We start from the raw sequence: 21,685 nt of genomic DNA, 5'->3' as shown, positions 1-21,685 counted from the left end.
AAGGCCACTCGATTTACACATGAGAACGCCTTTGCGAAGTGACTGTGTGGCTGGGCTACACTTGATGTGTCGTGAATCTCAGTTTGCGCCTGCGGTGTTCGAGTGCTTTCATCGTGCCTCACCAAGCTTTCTTCGTCACCAGATATGTATATGTAACTACGTCTTCCGCATGGGCTATGGCGAGGCAAATGAACCATGTTGAGCAGTTCACGACTCGTCGTCCGCAGTGGGGCTGTCGATGGCCTGATATGTGGCACATTCACCTAATGGTACGCTTTCGCACCATTTCTACGCCAGCCCAAGTTAGAGGGCCATAAGGAAAGTGACGTGCACGACACTGGGCAGAATGAATAGGTTATTCAGTCCAATATGAGAACGAAAACGGTCTGAGCCAGTGCTTCCAAAGGAACTCTGGAAAAAATATATATTTCCGCTACTGAAGTTCCTGAGGTCTACGGACCCTCATACTAGAAGTTAAGGCCGTCGCCTCCAACTGCTATAGAGCACGCTCGGTTTACTTTGCTTGTGCTCGTCTCTCTTTCCTTTCCTCTCCACTTACACCCTCTTTCTCTACTTGTCCCCTATTATACTCCTCGCGTGAAAGGTAGCCAAATGAACTATTTCCGCTTACTCTCGGGGCCTTTATAATAACGCATATTTCTGTCTTACTACAGGTTCCTATGGAACTCAACAGTGCAGATTTGGAAAGAAAACTCAAATACGTGATTTTTCTAGCACGTAACAAAGCGAGTTTCAGGAACAACTAAAGTTTTTACATTGAACGTGCATTACACAGAAGTGCGTTTATTCATGTCACAAATTTATCATGAATGCTTTTTACGCAGCTGCATTCATTCGCCTTTTCCAACAACTACTAACTCCATTCGGCGCGTAGTCCCTTTTGAACTATTGTCAGTACATCGTTTAGGGTACACATAAAGCAAACCTAGTCATAAAACGATTTCCTGTGCTACAGATACAAAGTAATCTCTCTCGCTGCTGCAAATACCTCCCGAGTGCTTTTCTGTGTAAAATCTCAGCTACATGGGCCATGAAGCCGCATACAATTTGCTTTTTATATGTAATTTTAATAACTTTGCTTTTGTTGAGAATTATACAAAGTGTAATATACGCGTGTGTGTTCGACTCACGCGTTGTAGGAATAGTAGCAACATTTTGCGTCTTTGAGGTTATTGGAAGAAACGTCAGTTACTCCCACGTGAAACTGTGAAGCGATCCTACGCCAAAATAATAAACTGCAGAAATGTCGTGACACCGCTTACATGCAGCTGAATAGGAAGCGCTGGAAGCAGTAACCATAATATAGCTAGAAGATTGGGGAGAGCCGATAAGCCCACAGACGCTTTGAGTAGACATACTGCCGCAACTGAAACGACAATCACAGCGACAACTACAGCAACAACAGACAAATCGCAGGCATTGCCGAGGCCATGTCCTTGGCCTCGTACATTTGTTAACATATTACTCGCCAAAAATAAGACTTTGGTTATATACGTTTATGACCCGGCCAGAAAGATATTCTCATAGTTCAGTTAACAAACGCAATCAGAAGGATGCCCTGGTGCAATTTATCTTTGAAGAGAGCACTTGTTTACGACGAGGATTGTTACAATGATTCAAGAAAAACAGGGACAAAAATGAAAGGGCAATCTTCATTTGAAGTGGACGAGTGAGGCGATATGGGCTTGTTGGTCGGTCATCATGAAATGGAATCTGGATAACGCAGAAAAAGACGGACATAAGAAGAAACGAAAACAAGCGCTAAGTATCAACAGCGAAAATTTATTTTCGGGATTGGTCGTACTTATAACCCAAAGAACCATGTGCACAGCGATATCAGCAATGAAGATACACGGGATGATGAATGAAAACAATCTAAAACCCGTACATCAGGAAACGCAAGAAAACCAAAGTGGCATATTGCAAATGAGGTCAGCTTTCATGAGAAGCGCAAGTAATCTAACTCGCTCACTGTGACTGTTTGCTGATACCTTGGTCAGCTGCCACGAGGGTTTGCTCAGTTTTTATTATTAATCGTACACACTCGCGCCTATCTCTATCTATGGCAATTGTATGCATTTCCGGGAGAGAGTTAGATATTTGCTCATGCGGTGAGAGGTGACAGCATTTGCAATGCTATTTAGGTTTTATTGTTTCTTTCATGTACCAGTTCTAGGTTGTTTTCATGCATTATGTACGTGTATTTTCGTTGCTGATATTGCTGAGGACATGGTTGTTTTGGTGTATAAGTAGGACCGAGCTCGGAAAAAATTTTAGTTGTTGATACCTTGCGCTTGTCTTCGTCTTCGTTCCTTTTTGTGTCCGTGTTTTGCTGCGCTATATAGACAGCATTTCATTTAAAGCACACAGCGCTCTTTCCAAATGCATGGAAGTAAAATGATCACATTTAGGTTTGAGATTATCCATTACATTTTCTGTTATTCACTCTCATAAAACTGGGTTACGGAAGAGGAATATGCGCCCGTTTTTTTATATTGTGCGGGGCGCCCAGAGAGAACGACAGACCCTCAGCGCGTGACTGTGCATATTGCTACTGGGAAGGTCCGTTCATTCGTGGAGAAATCTGGTTTAATCCGATTCCCCTGAAACATGTGCGGGGTGTAGAAATCAGCAAAACCGGTTTTCCCCTGAAAACGAGCAACACTAAATACACACTATCACTACTATGACAAGGAACACTCCGGCGCTCAATGCGCGCACTATTATCTTAGCCGAAACTGTCATTGCTGCAATTCTCACCGAAAAGTTCCAAATGTGCTTGTTCGTAAATAGATCAAGTTTAACCGAAAACTATGCTTGGAGGCTCAATAATTGCAGAGACTCTATTAGCTGCTCACAATGTATTCGCGAAGAGAAATGCGGAAATCGCACAAATTTCTTTCGCCATTTTAAACGTAAGGTGGTTCGAATGATATGATCAATCTTTTGTTACAAATGCGGAAGGTGCCTACAAGGGCACTTGCTCTAGTTCCCCAAAGGTTTCACCGTTACAAAATAAATAATGCATGTAAGGATTACCGTTCTGCCCGTCACCAAAAGCTTACTGCAGTCATGCACACTGTTCGAGACAGCCATTGATATTGCTTGCACCGATATGCGCCTGCGTTCTGCTGCGATCGCTCCTGCGCGCACGTGAAAAAAATCAGCGACACATTTCCCAGAGCCAACATCGGCGGAACACTGAACTGAAATAAAGCGGGTCTTCACACGACGCCTTCGTATGGTTTCTTAGAAACCACTCAGGGTTGGCAAACTATCGGATTTTATTTCTCCGGGGACCTGAAGGCGACTAAAGAAAGTTGTTGAGAATTGCTACTCCGCCGAGGGAGCTACAGAATGACCATCGACTGAAATGAAAAATACGCACAAAGGTACAAAGCCTTCCACACAACTCGATAAACAAGAAAAGAAAAGAAATATTTGCGCTGGTGCATTCTCAGAAAGTGACATGGCTGGAGAAGGCAGAACGAATACAATTGCGTTGAAGCGACCGACAAAACGCATGAGATGGGTATCACGTTCACCCGTATATACCTTACTGTCATTGTATTTGGTATGGTCCCCCTGATTGTGTACATATTGTAGTTCACTTTTTTTTTCTGTGGCAGAAAGACTATCTTTTTTTTTTACACATCACACTTTGTGAGCACTTGCTAAGGAATCATCTCACCCACTCTCCTTCTTTTCGAGCAGCTGTAGCTTCAACGTCTTCGGCAGTAGAAACTGTAAGAAATTGGATGGGAGGATGCGCCGTCAGCTGCAGGATGCGCTATCCTCGGCGACATGAGCGTGGCCGGACTGATGAGTGTTGTCTCCAATTTATTGACTACGAATGTACTTATAGGGATTTTGATCTGCACTATTTTTTGATATCGAGTCGTGGAAAAGAGTGGCTTATATTGGAATACTTTAGTTGTTTTGATTTATATGCTTTCTTTCGTCCTCCCTTGGACTAATGAAGTTGCGCACGTCGTTGCGCCGACTTATGAAATTGATAAGAAGGGGAACCTATTTTGTGCGCATTATCCTGACTGAAGCTTTACGGCAAAGGCGCGCGGCTGTGTCGTACACTAGGATGAAATAATGTACATTCAAAGCTCTAGAAGGAAGATGAACACTCACGTGACAAACAACGCTCTATAGGATACAGCATGACAGGCGACCTGGCAAATTTTTGCGGTGTGAACAACGGCAACTCGATACCTGCTCATTTACTTAAAAACGGCAGTATTAGCGTAGTGCGCTTGATACTTAAGATTAGAAAACTGAGAACGAAAAATAAAAGGGGTTAAGCTAGTCGAGCTGGATCACAGATGCGGTGGAGGCCCAACTCTGCGGCATTTTATTGTCCTCTTTCTTCCGCTTCTCTTGTTTCATATCATCCATAGCGATTTTTGTGTTTTTGGAAACCTACCTGAGTATACCACAGGCAACTTCAGTACAATTCGAATGGTAAATAGGCTTTTCATTCGTAATGACTGAGACAAATTTTCTGCTCAGAAATGTTTTCAAAGCCAAAGCCGCCGTGCTTTGTCTTGAGATGTGACTCCTAACACGATAATCAGCCCCGCTTAGAAATCGCATCAACTCGTTATTTTAATGGCGAATAAACCACTTGTAGTTTACTTCTCAGAGACGATTCCAGTGGGACGGCCAGCTAAATTGTGTAACATTGAAACCACCAAGAGTTGCAGGTTTTACGAAATGTTTTACCACTTAATGTTAGAAACATTGCATGCAACAGATAACTTTTTTCTGAATAAGCTTACTGAAAACTGGTGTGGCAAACAACCGCAACCTGTAACCTGCACAAAATATTTGTTCCTAAGAAAAGTGCGCTTCATATTGTTTACATCTTGCCATACAGACGCTGAACTTTATATAACGCCATTAGCATTTTTATATTACGCGATTAGAGGTTGACAACTTATTGTAAGGCAGAGGGCAAGAGGCGCCAAATTACAGCAAACTTTTTGTCACCGTATACCTTTACCCAAACAAGTATACTTGGATATTGCCTTCGACAAGAACGATTTATGGACGTTAAATATATCTACAGATACTGTAATGGTTGCATACCAGCTTCCATGGACAGTAAACAAGCTTACTGCAGCCGACATTTCCTTCGAGATCATCAACGATTCCGAGCTCCGCACCTTTCTGATGCAATGCAAGCGTTCCTAATGTTAAGCTTTTCTTCGCACTCTCCATTTCTTTTAACCATTCAAGTAGTGTTCCTGCTCTTACGTGCCTCCGTATTTACCCGAGTATTTTATCGCTTGACGCCTGAACGCTTTGGTTTATGCATCTTTTACACTGCATGCATATGTATACATTAGTATGCCTTCGCCCGTCTTTTTTGTATATTGCATACTCCTCCAGTACCCGTTGTATAACTTTTGACAAACTCGTCAAGCGGATTATCTTTTATAAGTTTTACGTCCTCGAACACATTGCACTGATGGAGAGAAATTTGTTTTAATGCACTATTTAAATATGCCGCGGGTTCTCTCTGAATCGAGTACGATAATTAAGGACGGCACCTTCATTTCCAACCATAGCGGCCAATATTCGAAGTTCATAGCGGGAAACGCAGGATAATCGGATATCACACCAACGATGTTTGATTGCTTGAAGTACAGAAGATGCGTGCGTTTCAATAGTTTATACCTTCGATTTTGGGAGCAATAGAGAGAAACCTAATTTTTATATTCAATTTGTAACCAGCATGCTATTATAGGCAGAACTGTTTACTGCGTTTCCGCAGCCAGCAGGCCCTGTCACAAAAGAATCAAAATGAAATCTCTTCCTCGTATTTCTTCTCATCTCGCTTTGATAATGTGTTTTAGTTGCTCTTATGGTATCAACTTTCCGTATTTGCTTTTCGAAGTTGTTCCACGTACGACTCAGCAACGCGTATTATCCTTCCATTTGTCGTGTAATCAGTGCGGTACTATAGCAGAAGAGGAAATAATTTATTCGCTCTTGAAAGCGCGAAAGATGCGAGCATAGCGTGAGGAAAGTTTCGTTTGTAGCAAATCTGCGTTTCAGCACCTAGCAGGAAAGGATTGTCCATGGATAACTACATCGTTCTGAATACAGATAGTATGCTGTTATGGGGTTGATATGGTTCAGTCGGTGCACTATAACACCCTTCCACTTTATTGCGCGCCTCTCTAATTTCTTCACCGAATACGCTAAGTTCACACTATTGCGAACTAATGATTGTGGCCTAACAACATGGTTGCCTTCTAACCTTATCAGCATTGGAAACCTTGCCCGACACATACGTTACTGGCGCTGAAACAAACGAGCAATCTGATAAATGAATGTTTGGAAATGTGCTACATTATTGCTAAAGGCTCGTAAGTGTGCACTAATTTATTTATGTATTTGTAGATACTGCAGCCTATTTGGACTATTGCAGGCGGGCGCATGAAAAGCAGAACAATTACAAATAACAAAGGCAATATGAACAATGCAGACTCATACACACAGTATAGAAGTAATGCAATGGAGAATTAAGAACAATACAGAATTAATGGGAAAAGAAGCTTTGACAAGAGTTTTTTTTCTGCATACACAACCGTACTTGTTGTACAAACGTGTGGGGCAAGCTAAACATTGATCTCGGGTGCAAATGAAGAGATACCAAAGAAAACACACACACAGGCTCAGAAGACATACACAAAGAGCCAACAACGAACTTGGCGCCATAAACAGTGATTACGCGCGCACAAGCCAGGCTTCATTTCTTTTTGTAGTCCTTCCAAATGTTTTAGAGTAATGAAGAGTGATATTAAGAAAACTTTCCATTAACCTAATAATAATAATAATAATATATTATTATTATTATTATTATTATTATTATTATTATTATTATTATTATTATTATTATTATTATTATTATTATTATTATTATTATTATTATTATTATTATTATTATTATTATTATTATTATTATTCGCAACACATTACAGCTGCATTTACTGTCATGAGGCACTGCCTACTGATGGAAAATAATGATATGCGCTCAATGCAAACAGTCGTATCGTCTAGGACAGTCATGCTCTGGAATTGCAGCTAACAGTTTGACTTCTACGGATAATGCTAAGAGAGATGCGTGGGCCTGTAAAACATGCAGAAGTAATGAGATACTAAACAGCGGCACAGAGACTGATCTTGAGGAAAACAGCGGTCCTGAGTCTTCACTGTTGGATGAGCTAAGAGAAACCAGAAAAAGTTTGTAATCTTTGCCGATTCTGCATAAGAAGGTTGATTCTTTCCTATTGCTGCAGAAAGAGTTCACGGCTGTACTGAAATCAGTTAAGGAACTCGAAGGATCGGTGTCGTTTTTGTCCGAGAAGTACAATTCTGTTTTCAAACAACAACAGGATATTCAGGAACGTCAAATGTTTGATTGTGCTTCATTAGATTATCTCTGAAAACAAATGTGTTAATTCAGGCAGCAGTAATACAAAAGCTAGAACAAAACGAAAACGAAAATGAGAAGTACAGCAGACTAAATAACCTTGAGTTCCACGATTTGCCAGTGAAAAATAATCAAAGCCTAACAAAAACAATCACGCAAATGGCAGCAAATCTGGATCTGTAGGGGTGTTTGACTGACGGCATTGAGGCCGCACATCACTGAAAAGTCAAAATTGGTGGTACACCTGTGGTCCTGGTGGGCTTTCAATCTGTAATGTGAAGGAAAAATGGTTTGAAGCGCGGGGAAAGCTGAATAAACTACGTGAAGGTTTATCACTTCCAAAGATCTACTTCAAAGATAAGTTTACCAAAGTTAACCGTGATCTCTTCTAGAAAGCCGGAACGAAGGTAAAGGAGAAGGGTTATCAGTTTTGTTGGACGAAAGGAGGCAAGATCTTCGTGAAAAAGAATGAAACAGCGTCTCTTATTCGAACTGGTAAACAAGCAGATCTGGAAAACATTGCTTAGCCAACATACCTTTTTTTTCACTGAACTACCGGACTCCAGTTCATTTGAAACAGAATTTCCGTGCAATTGTGATAAATATTTAATTGTTGTGAGCATTAATATTCAAAGTTTGCGTAAATACTGGGACAATTTTAAATTTCTGGCTGAATCAACCGCTAACTTTGTAGGCATTTTGCGATAACAGAAATCAATGTTTCCCAGGCTTGCCTTGATAAGTTTACCTTGCAGGGCTTTTCCGCACACTTCGTCACACGAAGCGGGCGTCGTGGTGGAGGTATTGCAATCTTTGTGAACGACAACTGTGAAGTTTCTTCTGTTGATGCAACTTTTGTACCTGTCAATTCTATGAAGGTCAAAGTTTGTAAAAGGTCATTTTCTGTCCATATCCTATCGATTTATCGACCACCCTGATGCAATCTTTCTCGGTTTATTGTTGAGCTTGTAGAATGTCTGCGGCAGTGGAACTCAGTGTACCAATTTTGCTTGATCGGAGACTTGAATATAAATATTTTATGCCTTGTAAGAGTGACTGTTTGTGATTATTTATCTAGGTTGTCCGCTTATGGTCTGGAATGTTCAATTAAAGTTCCTACTAGAGCGGAATTAGTTAATAATAGCCTAGCGCAATCTTGCTTAGATCACATAGAAAGCAGAGCTTTCAACTGTTTATTTAGGTCATGCATTATTCTACAAAGGTTGTCAGATCACTATATTATAGCCTGCCGTCTTGTATTACCGGACGCGCCCAGAACGCCATCGGTCGAAACTGCATCTGGGCAGCGCAAATGCCTTGTCCCTATTGTTAACCAACCCAAACTTGATAAACTTATCGGTTCGTTTGACTGGGCATCCTTCACCAAAGAAAATTCGTCGGGCAAAGTGTATGAAAGGTTCTGTCCGCAACTTGAAAAAAAATTTGAAGTACGTTGCACACGGCTGATAGCTAAGCCGATAAGAAAGGGTCACTGCTTGATGAACACGGAAATCGCTGCTTCCATTTGGTATTGATACATCTTGTGGAAACGCTGCAGAAGAAATACCAGAAACCAAGCACTGGGCTTAGAATACAAGCCTGCAAGAAATAGAGCTGTTGCGTTTCTGCCTGGTGCCAAACATTGTTACTTTTCTATAATTTCCAAAAATCTTCAAATAACGTAATCCAAATTTGGTCTTTGGTAAATCTTCTCAGAGGAGTGAGTTCCAGTGAACGATCACTTTTCAGTGCTTTTCAGCAACCTTCTACAACAGTGGCTGATGCTTTCAACAAGTACTTTGTTAAAGCGTCCTAAATATCTGTCGATCCATCCAAAGCCATTCGGTCGTTATGGCAGTCCGTATCTGCGTCAGCTTTTCTTCCGAGAATATTGAAGAGCGATCTGGAAGAAATTATTTACAGTCTCCCGTCCTAAGACGCCCACTGGATATGATGGAATATCTTTACACACCATGAGAAGGAATTTCAACGCGCTGTCAGATATTATCTTGTATATACTAATTGTTTTTTTTAGAAGGTGACGAAATTCCAGAGTGCCTAAAAACTGCAATTGCTTCAACACTAGACAAGTCAGGGAAGAAAGATAGTATTGAAAGCTATCGGCCAATTTCAATATTGCCGGTTGTTGCTCAGGTCCTAGAAAAATTTCTTTTCCACACTATGTCTTCTAAACAAATTTTCCATCCTAACTGATCGACAGTTTGGCTTCGTTTTAGGGCGTGGTACTGTGCCACCGCTTGAGGAATGTTAGGATGAACTGTTCTCGGCATTCGATCACAATCGTTTCACGTATGCGCTGTGCTTAGATCTAGCGAAAGCGTTTGAATCCCTGAATCATCAGATCTTGTTAACTAAACTGCATTTTCGCGGATTTCGTGGGCCTTTGTATAACATCATCGAAAATTACTTGAGCAACAGATTTCAAGTGGCTGCTACCGATGATAAGGGCGTTTTTAGTTCTAAGCTGTCGTGGAAAGCTGGAGTTCCTCACGGGTCCATTTTATCGCTATTGTTGTTTAATATCTTCGTTAATGACTTTCCTTTGGCAATTTCTAAATGTTCTGTGTTCCAGTATGCGGATGACACTTTCTTACTGGCAAAACACCTCTCTTACAAGATGTCCACTGAAATGTTGCAAAATGACGTGTGCAAGGCAATGTTTTGGTTCACTAGTAACGGAATTGTAGTTACTGCCCAAAAAACGCAACTTGTTTATTTCTGCTCTCCACTCGAGACTACTGTAGGTAACATGTCTCTCTATCCCATACGTGGACAGTGTGAAATATCTCGGAATCTTTTTCTGTAGTAACTTATCGTGGCAACATCACTTATCACTTGTTTGTTCTAAAGTGAGGCCAGTAGCTTGGCTGTTTAATATCAAAAGTCTAGCACTCTTCTCTGTAAAAAGAATGATTGTACATCCTCTGGGTTACAGTCTGTTGAGATGCGGTATCACAGTCTTCGGCTTCTGTCCGGACCGTTGGAGATACAGGGTAGACAGGATTATAAAAAATATTCTTAAAAATAGTGCGTACAATTCCCCAACGCTAGCAGCTCCAAATATATATTGTGCACTTGGTCTACGAAATTTTTTTTTCAGTGCTTATAGAAAGAGTTGTCAAATATTTTTAGAATTCCTCATTCAAACAAAAAAGTGCCGCCGCAGGAGAACTTAGAAAAGACGGCCGGTATGTAGTTCCTCGTTCAGCCACAAGGTATGCCGCCGCCAGACGCTGTGGATGTTGTGCCGGACATATCCAGCAAATTACCAGATGAAATTTTTATAACGACATTGAAAATTACGCTGAAAGAAATATGAAAGTAGAGATGGTGAAATTAAGCTCCACAACGTTTTTTGCATCATAGTAGTTACTTCAACTTCCTTCGTTTTAAGTGGTGTAAACAAATGTTATTTTTTCCATTATTTCCTTCACTTTTACTCTACATGCCTCGTCAATTTATGTTTTTTGTCTTTTTCACAATGTGTGTCATATTCATAGGCATGGTCCTACAAGCCAACTGAGGCTTAGGCCGGCCTGTTTATGTTGTTTTGTGTTTTGATTACAATAAACATTATCATTATTACTAAAATATTGTTATTATTATTATTATTATTATTATTATTATTATTATTATTATTATTATTATTATTATTATTATTATTATTATTATTATTATTATTATTATTATTATTATTATTATTATTATTATTATTATTATTATTATTATTATTATTGCTGTTGTTGTTGTTGTTGTTGTTGAGAACCACTATAATAACGTGTTCAAAACAACATTATAGTGGTACGCAGGCGCAACGGCATACTCACAAAATGAGACAAGGACAACTACATGACGGTGCAAGCAACAAAAGCTATGGGAAGAACGCAGGGTCGAAGCAATAATCAAAGAAAGAACATTTCGAAAACTAAGGATTTCGCAGATTCGCTCGAGAGGCAAGACATTGATACCGTGGGCATGCGGGTGGACAACAACACGCCGTAAATTTCGCAGTTTTATTGGTCCTATAACTTCCAGTAAACATTCGCTTACTAATTCAAATAAGTCAAATACATTTGGTCTGCAGAATGAGTTAGCTTGACACATTTAGCCCTGCAACAATGTTGTTTAGGGTTCTTGTGCATCATTTCACTTTCTGCTTTTTAATGTGCGCATGGAATAGCAGCAAAATATTAATGCGCAAGTTTGGCAAATTTTCTAGTCTGTTCATAGCTAATTGCACTCCGTACCATATAAGTTAGGTTTCTTGTTTTCAAAAAGTGGTGGTCACATAAATAGAAAATGAACTCGACTTTAATCAATAATAAACTCGATTTAGGAGCTGGGCAGAAACTCCTCAAGACAGTTTATTTTTCAGCGAAGCACCACAGGCGCAAGCTGGCATTCATAACTGCGAGCCTCGAATAAGTAAATAACAAGGATTCCTATTTACCTTCCCCATTTTTTATTTAGCCGCATATCTTGAAAAGGCGGAATAGAAGTGCGTTGCAATGGAGGCGTGAATAATTACTAATTATGCTTGGATTTCTGCCAATATAAATACAATCTTCAAGGTCTGTCGCAACATTTATTATTGTATTAGTTGCTGCCGCATTGAATGAGTGAATTTTGTTTCCTAAAAATATAAATCTAACGCATAGCGAATGCAGCCTGATGTTCGCGGACCGGCAAATAGACATGGATATACATGCCGCATGCACAGCACGTCGTTGCGTCCACAATCGCTGTTTTGGTCGTAAAGTAAAATATTGAAAACACAGTCTGGATATTATGCTTATTGTTTATTTAGTAAGTGTTGGTCGCGCCTTTACCTATCTCTGCCACATATACCGGGTGTCCCACATAACTTGAGACAAGAAGTTAAAAATGAAAGGCACGTCGGAAGCCAATTGAACCGAACGCATACTATTCGCGATAGCCTATATATATTAACTGAGACATTCCTTTGTGTTCCCCATAACTGACTAAATAACGAATTTAATCACCCAACTCTTTAATATTGTCTGAGGACCCCAAGTATGATACGCAGGTTTTTTGATCACCTTCAGATAGCGCCGATTGAGTTGTTTCCATTACGATATGTCACCCGCCGTGGTTGTTCAGTGGCTATGATGTTGAGCTGCTGAGCACGAGGTAGCGGGATTGAATCCCGGCCACGGCAGCCGCATTTCGATGGGGGTGAAAAGCGAAAACACCCGTGTACTTAGATTTAGGTGCACGTTAAAGACCCCAGGTGGTCAAAATTTCCGGAGTCCTCCACTACCACGTGCCTCATAATCATAACGTGGTTTTGGCACGTAAAACCCCATAATTTTTTTTTACGATACGTCTCACTCACGTAGTCCTTTTTTTCCGACTTGCAAAGCAAGCTGCGAAATATGAAAAAAATCACGTGGCGGAGCGCTGGCGCAGTGGTATCGTGCTGCTTCAAGCGTGAGTTTGGCGAACAAGGCCGACCCTCGTCGGAGCCGAGCGTTGCCGATGAGATAAAGAACGCCCCGCTGCTTCCACGTCACCTGTCACGATGCAGGCGACATTGTTCACCGAACGCACGCTTGAGAGCATCACGATACCACTGCCCAAGTGCTCCGTCACGTGCTTTTTTCTTCATATTTCACGGGTTTTCTTTGCAAACCGAAAAAAAGGCCTACGTGAGACGTATCGTAAAGGAAATAACTCAATCGGTGGTTCCTCAAGGTGCACTACAAATCTGCTTATTATTTAAGGGTCATCAGCCAACAATAAATAAGTTGGGCAATGAAACCTAATTAGTAAGTTATGGGGAAAACAAAAACATCTCTGAGAGACTGTAGGCTATTGCGAATAGTATGCGTTCAGTTCAATTCGTTTCCGACGCATCTTTCATTTTTAAACTCTTGGCTCAAGTTATGTGTGTCACCCTGTATATTTATGCATCGCAGCTACAAGTACTGTCATCAACTTGAGTGCTAGTGTTCCTACTATATATATATATATATAGAATGCTGTATTGCGAGGTCCGTTCTTCACGAACATTCTATCTAATCATCACCGATATTTATGAACTTTAGGCTAATCTATAATGTATTAATTTCTGGCAGAGAATTAGTGAGCAGCTAACTTACGAACAATGAGTTCATACCTTAGGCATGCTTCTAAAGGCCCTCCTAAAACTTAACGCTCTTTTATAAGATCTTTGGTACAACGTAATCTGCATTGCTGAATGTGTTGTTACATCATCGTAGCGCAGACACTTTTTATAGCTTAGCATAAGTATGATTTTGGTCAGAGTATCAGCACCAACCTATGGCTGCAGACATTTAACTTGTCTCTGTTGGTGAGCGCTGTGCTGATAAGAAAAGGAAGAAAAAATCGTTATTTTTTGATGGCTGGAAGTTAAGCCAAACATCCAATGCACAGGTATTTTTTTCTTGCCAAAGATCCTGGCTAGTGTTCACTGACTTTTGTTACCCTAGAATTGCCTATTGTAAATAAAACGGAGGCACTCCTAATGCTGTACATATCAACGATGGGGGTGGGCCACAGGCAACATGAACTTACGAGCAAGAAACTATGTGAATTTGGCCCCAGGCATTGCGTCAGTGTCGATAACGAAAGAATAAAAAAAGGAAAGCAATCACATCATGCGGCAGTCAAGCTAAAATTTTTTAAGGCTAAAATGGGCGCAGGCTGCACCACAAATGCACCAGGTTAGTGCCGCTCTGTCAATGAACGCATTGTTGTGCAATAAGAGGCGGAGAATATTTAACTTATGGAAAAATGAAAGACGTCGGTTCGCTTCGAGCGCTTCAAGAAAGCTCATTTATTTTTGTCAGGAAGGTACGGGAAAGGGGAGAGAGCAGAGAGAAAGGGAAAGTCAGAATACACTGTGCCAAACAGGCTTTCTTGCACCCCACACGCGTAAGCAACCCGCTGCAAACCTGACAGACATCATCGCACCGCCGGTCAAGGTTCGTAGAACGCGCCCGCCAGTAATTTTCACGCAATTTGAGGGGTATCAAGTGTACGGCGCTTCTGCTGCAGTGACCTAAGCAGTTGCGGTTCAGGTAGGGGAGTCCTCCTGGCCACATCGACGGCAGCGCCCAGCGCGACGGTGCTTTGGCTCCAGAATGGAGGATATACAACAACCTCCCCCGGATGAGCGAACTATTATTGAGATCATTGCTCCACAATCTCTATGGGATACAGCAGCTGTATCGGTCGCTTGACCTCTGTTCCCCCACTTAACACCAATTTGCAGGACCACACCCTGCCGTCTCTATCCTTAAATGTTTCCTTAATTCTGGCGGTCCTTCCACACGTGGCATTTCAAGCGGTCTTCCCTCAGGAGCACTAAGGCGTATTTCTTCAGATCACTCGATGTCGTTACTCGGCACATTTTTGCCGATCTGAGCTCCAATAAGTACTCTTTCCTCCACCATCTCTAGCAACCATCGGCCATGGCAGTCCGCTACTTTTAGCGTCGTGAGATATGCATGCCATCGCCAGGAATTTCGCCCGGCAGCAAGTGTGGAGGAAGGGTCGTCAACTTTATTCCGACAACGAACTGCGCTGGTGACAGTGGTTCTGGCTCTTGGGCATCATCATATATGAAAGTCAAAGGGCGTGAGTTGATCACGGCCTCAGCCTCATAAAGAATGGTTGTCAGTTCTTCGAAACTCAAGCTGCTCCTGCCTAATACCTTTCGCAATGCTACTTTCACAGATCACACGATACACTCCCAGAATCCGCCCCACCAAGCTGCCCGTTCGTCAAAACCTTCCATCTGATCTGGTTTCCAGCGAAGTATGAATGCACTTCCTTGACTTGCAACAGCATGAATATGGCCTTTAGATCCCCGGCTGCACGCTTGAATGTGAGAGTGTTGTCCGAATACGTCGTCGAGCAGATGCGACGGCGTGCCACACCGCGTCTAAAGGCCAAGAGAAAGGCTCTAGCCGACAGGTCGCTGACGAGCTCAAGGTCGACGGCACGTGTCACAGCACAGGTGAAAATAGCGATCTAGTATTTTTGCTGTCGCGTGACTGTTGACAAATCAAGGGCCCTGCAATATCGATGCCAACGATGCCCAACGTGTTTCCTTTTGCCACTCTGTCAGCTGGAAGTGGTGCTACTGGTTCTGTAGCTGGAGGGCAACTTTGTTTATGACAGACGAGGCACTGCTTCATAACGGCCTGACGTCCTCTGATAATCCAATACGATTCTCCCAGCTGTGCCAGAGTATCGCGTACGCCAGTGTGCAGGATTCTCAAATGTTCCTTCCGTATGTGCAGTGACGTGAGGGGCGATTGCCAGGGAGAACGATGGGATGCTTAGACTCTTCGTTGTTATCACTAAATTGTAAGCATCAACCAACTCACACGAGAACCTCTTTGTCTAAGTACGGGTTGAAAGACAAAACAGGAGAGATCTTGTGCAGGGGTCTTCGATTTTTCAGGTTTGAAATGTCGTCGCTGAACGCATCTCCTTAAGATTTTGCCAACCAGTATCTTTCGGCGCCGATTACTTCTTCAGCTCGTAATGGGCCGATCACCTTTCTTTGTTTGTTGTGGCAGTTGTGGACAAAACGGTGGACCCACGCGGTTACGTACACGACTCTGCTGAATGAGCTATAATTCTCAACATTGAGAATTGCCATGGATGGCGATGATACTATGGGCACCACCATCACTTTGCGCTCTTTTATTTGTCACTCCCTAAACTTCGAGCTTGGCTCACTTATCGTTAGCCAATGCGTGTCATCCTCCTGAAGCCAACGGGGTGCCCTCTACTACAATTCGCTTTTCCGCAGGGCTGATAGGAGAATGTCGCGGGTGATTAGGTCAGCGGGGTTGTCTGAACCGGAGCAGTGTTTCCAATTCTTGGGATCTGTCAGAGCTTGTAACTCTGAGAATGGATTTTCTATCAAGGGCTTCTATGTGGCAGCATTTCCCTTGATCCAGTACATAGCTACTGTAGAGTCAGTCCAAAAGATGGTAGCAGTGTTCCTAAGATTCAAAGCCTTGGTAACATAGTGGCATAGTCCCGCACCAACAAGGGCTCCTATCAGCTCCAATCACGTTAGCGAGAGGCGTTTCAAAGGGGCCACCCTTGATTCGGCCATGATGAAGCTTACAATAATTAGTCCGAAAGGGTACTTGGTTATGATATATGCGACAGCACGATAGGCCTTCGGACTTGCGTCACAGAAAGTATGCACCACTTTCTCCGTATCATCATTTCTAAAGTCTGCCGCTTTCAGTATTGGAACAGACACTCCGTCAAGGCATGGAAGCTCCTTCCACCAGCAGTTCCACTCAGGCTGCAATGTTTCAGGCAAGGGATCATCCCAACCTAATCCCATCTCCCACAACTTATGGAACATTACCTCCATGCATAATGTTGTGGGGGCAACAAACCCAAAAATTTCTAAATTCTTGCCGAAACCTGCAGCACAAATCCCGTGTGGTCGCCTCTAGCGGAGAGGAAGTCGGTGGGTAAAGTTAGGTTGTATTCAAAGTGGTCAGCCTGAGCATTCCAACCAACTCCTAATACCTTTGTAGCTACATCATGTCCAGCATCAGCGTTCGTTCTTTCCATATTGCCATTCTCTAAGAAGTTGGCGAGATCCACTTCTCTATCAGCATCCCTGCTTCAGACAATATATCTTGATTCCTGGCACAAAACTTTACCCTTGTCAAGCCTGTCAAACCCCGTTACAAGGTCGTCCAAGTAAAGATGCTGGCACAGGATACCCGAAGTCTCCGCATACTGCTCCGGCAGGCCTTAAAGATTATGTTGCAAATTTGCAGCAAATAGAAATGGGCTCGACGTGGTGCCGAATGTCATGAAGCAAAGGCAAGTGTTTGACGTAGTGTTTGACGTGCTTGCCTTTGCTTCATATTGTCGACATATTCGACTTCGCCGTGCCATCTGCTAGTTGCCTGGTTCGCTCAGAGGGTAGAGCGGCTGCCCCGGAGAGGCGGTGATCCCGGGTTCGAGTCCTGGACCAGGACGAATTTTTCTGCAACTATGAGGCTTTTTCTTTCGAGGAACCCGTATGGGCTTCCTTTGTAGCAATTGCTACTAATGCGTGGATGTCTGATTTTCCCTTTATTCATTGTCGTGAAATGTCTGCCGTTGCAATGCGCACACTTGAGACACTTAAATTTACGGCAATCTCTTGCCGAGTGTCCCCTTTTTGTGCACCGGAAACACCGATTGTCACGCTTCAGCACAGACATCTTTGCGTTACAGTTGCTGGTCTCATGGCAATTCGAATTACATAATAGACATCCTCTGCTCTCCTTTATCGTAGTTTGCATTACCGCTGCAGTAGGCATGTTCGCCGCTTTATTATTGCTGTTGCGCCTTTCCTTTACCAATTCGACAACGTTGTCTCTCGGTGCTTCGGCCCGCTGTATGATCTCCCGCATTGCGACCTCTTTGCTCAAAAAACGCAGGAGCACCTCCTGCTCACTTCCCTCATTCGTAGCCTCGTTTTTTGGCTAGTATTCTAGATGAAGGTCGGCAGGCACCGCTTTCTTTATTACGCTCAGTAACAAAGTTGCATAAGTGCCGACACTCACGCCTAAAGAATTGAGGCTGCGTACACTTGTCTCTATTCGTCGACGAGGCTGCGCAGTTGACATAGATTCTGAGTCACGCACTGTCTTGATGTTAAGTAGCCGGGACATGTGGTCTTCTATAATGAATTTCTTTCTGCCGAACCTCTCCTTTAATTGCGAGAGAGAAACTTCGTAGTTGCCTTCCGACAAGTCAAGTCCTGCTACCGCAGCCACTGCCTTTCCTGTCAAGTAGTGGTTGAGGTACTTGAATTTGTCTACATTTGAGAGGTTCTGCTTAGCGTTGATAGTCGACTCAACCTTGGTCCAGAACCCTTGCCACTCTCGAAGCTCTCTGTTGAATTTGTTGATTTCCAGCTCTGGCAGCGTTGTAGTGGGGCGTATTTTCGAATCCTTTGCGATAGATTCTCTTTGATCTGAGGAGTTTAGTGTGCGTTCTAATGAAGCATTTCCACAGCTAAAATCGAGTAGCATGGGTTGTAGCTTTGTTTTCGCCACGCTTATCTTTTCTCTGTACATTTCGGAGCATACGACTTCTTTTTCGAAAGCTTCATCTTCAACGCCTTTTTGTATCTCCCGATCTAGCTCTTTCTGTGAGTCATCTTTAAGAGAAAGAAGATTTATCTTTTCTTTCAGCTCACTGATTGATGCGCTGCCATCCATGGTGGATACTTCGTTGAGCAGCTTGGTTGTAGAGGTTCGCACCACGGCCCTTCTACGCATGATTCTGTTGATATCCATCTTTTGACGTCCCTATTCCCGGATATTGGCACCAAAATGTTGTGGAATAAGAGACGGAGAACTTTTAATTTATGGAAAAATGACAGACGTCTGTTCGCTTCGCGCGCATCAAGAAGACTCATTTATTTTTTACTAGAAGGTACGAGATAGGGAGAGGGTAGAGAGAAAGGGAAAGTCACAATACACTGTGCCAAGCAGGCTTTCTTGCACCCCGCACGTGCAGGCAACCCACTCAAAACCTGAAAGGCACCACCGCACCGCCTGTCGCTGTTCGTAGAATGCACCCGCCAGTAATTTGCACACAGTTTGAGGGGTGTCAAGTGTCCGGCGCTTCTGCCAAAGCAAGTGGCTCAGCAGTGCCGTTTTAGGTGGGGGAGTCTTCGCCACATCGCCGGCGGCCCCCAGCGCGCGGATGCTTTGGCTCCATAATGGAGGATAGGCAACACCCCTTTCCGGCCAAGCTATTAGTGAGTTGCGCGTTGACTCACTGAGTATGCGCCACTCTTCAATGGATCTCTATCCATCTGGGGCCACCGAGTATGGGCCATTGGTAATATGGCAAGCGAGGAAATAGTTATTAGCATTCGGATTTATACGTCCTCGCCAAACTTCTCGTCTCGGAGACCACACGCGGACTTCTAGGCAGCGCCAGAAGATGGACCAGCGTGTCCAGAAAGAGAAGACTGAGAAGAGGTGGTTAATTTTGTGGAAGAAAGTGATTAGGGAGATGTATAGAAAAAAACACCGGAATGAAAAGCGTGCACAACATGCCTGGTTAACTCTAGTCATTATCTTCATTATCGAAGCGAGAGAGAGAATCCCGGTTCCAGCTTGACGCGTTTCTCGGCGCCCGTACGCACTGGCGCGAATGCATTTCGGAAGACACGAGCAGACTTCGCGGTGTGGGTGCTACATGGCGCAGTGTTCGTAGGGAAATGCAACAGAAGTGTCTCGTTCCAGCAAAGCCATCACACATTACACACTTCCGCGGTGTCAATAGACTGTGCCACTGTAATGATTCAGTGCTAAACACATTACCGTCCACAGTCATTTCCAGCTGGGTTTTGCAGAATAATTGATTTGAAATTGAAAGCGAGCTTTGATAATGCGCACTTTCGAGACAGTATGTATGTATGTATGTATGTATGTATGTATGTATGTATGTATGTATGTATGTATGTATGTATGTATGTATGTATGTATGTATGTATGTATGTATGTATGTATGTATGTATGTATGTATGTATGTATGTATGTATGTATGTATGTACGCTTTTTTGTTTATGTAGAATTATGCGTAACTGTTTTGCCGTCTACCTGAGTCACTGGGTAGTTCGTGGTCGAATGAGTAGCTCATAAGGCTGCTCTGCTGAGATAACAGTCACTAAGTATGTTGTACTGTGTACATACGCAGTGCATTGTACATACATACTTGTGCCGCTCTTCAACGAACCCATTTCACGCCGGCGTAGGTCACTGTAAGACGCATCACTGGGTAGGTACGGCAGTCCGAAGTAAACTTGACACCGACGTGGATCACTGGGTACGCGCCACTTCTACTCTGCTGGTTTTCAAAGGACGTATTTGTTGCCAACTTGGCCTACGAAAAAGACACCTTACATCTCTCCAATTACGAGCTGAATTAAACCCACGTCACAAGAATTTCTCAGGGACAGCAGCCCAACGTATTAGCAGGATGCGTTCCAAGTATACGGGGTATGTGCCGCGTTTCAAGCAACGGCATTCACGCCAACGCTTGAGCGAGCTGCTTCATGAGTGCACCGGGTATGTGTCGATTTTTCACTAATATATGCCACTAATATGTGTGTACCACTGAGTGTGCGGCAAGCTAGTGAACAATTCTTACAGTTAGCAGGCACCGGCGCACCACCCTTCTCTTCTCGGAGGCCACGGGTGCACTTCTCGGCAATGTCACAAGACGACGCAGCATGTCCAGAATTACCCGCGCGAGTGGAATCCGGTTACCGCGGGAGACGTTTTTCAGGTATTGCACGCATGCCGCACCACAAATTTGACAGTCCACGCGCAGGCTTAGTGGTGGCGACGCCAGATGGCACCAAATGTTCTAGGAGCGCGATGGAGGACTGCCGCTGCAGTAAACACCTCATACGTAACTCGTTTAGTTGGTGGAAACAGGTTTTGTCGATATATTAATGCTAACGCGCCATCGTCGACAGTCATCATTACATGGGTTTTATCAGACTTTATTTGCTAGTCAAGGCAAATAACAATATACTATGATGTACTGATCAACACGGCGGCAGAGTCCTATAAAATGTAGTCACAAGCCTGGTAGCCAGTTGATACAGCAGAGTACTTACCAGTTGCGAGATGACCCGAAAGTAGCTGTAACTAATATCAAAGTTTGATGGCAGGACACATAGAATCGGGTAGCAGCCGAAAACAACTATGCAGATGTCGTTGTTTCCCTGATCATTAGGCCGAATAAAACCGAGAGGAGAGGGATGCAGTTGGTTTATCTTTGGACACTGCAATGCTTTACCTGTTGTCGTTTCCTTGTACGTTTCCAAGCCTTCATGGCTTTCGCAAAAGAGGCGTGGAATTTTTGCCTTACAGCTAAACAGGTAAGCACCCTTGCTAATGGTCCTGCATGGGGGGGAACAGAATTCAAAGGAGAATGTGTTGGTATTGAGCTAGCAGCATTTGTTGCTTGCGTATACTTGTAGTCGCAAGGACACGTATCGGTGTTTTTTTTTGTTAGATTCCTGGTATGTATATCTCTAGCAAACTAAAATTGGAAATGGCAGTTTTTTTTTATCATCGTCTTCCATTATCTAGCATTGATGACAGTACAATAAGAAGGATTCTTCATGGGTGGGGAGGG

This window comes from Dermacentor albipictus, chromosome 1, assembly GCF_038994185.2.
Source record: "Dermacentor albipictus isolate Rhodes 1998 colony chromosome 1, USDA_Dalb.pri_finalv2, whole genome shotgun sequence".
In the NCBI taxonomy this organism is placed as follows: domain Eukaryota; kingdom Metazoa; phylum Arthropoda; class Arachnida; order Ixodida; family Ixodidae; genus Dermacentor; species Dermacentor albipictus.
Note: the sequence above shows the minus strand (reverse complement) of the source record.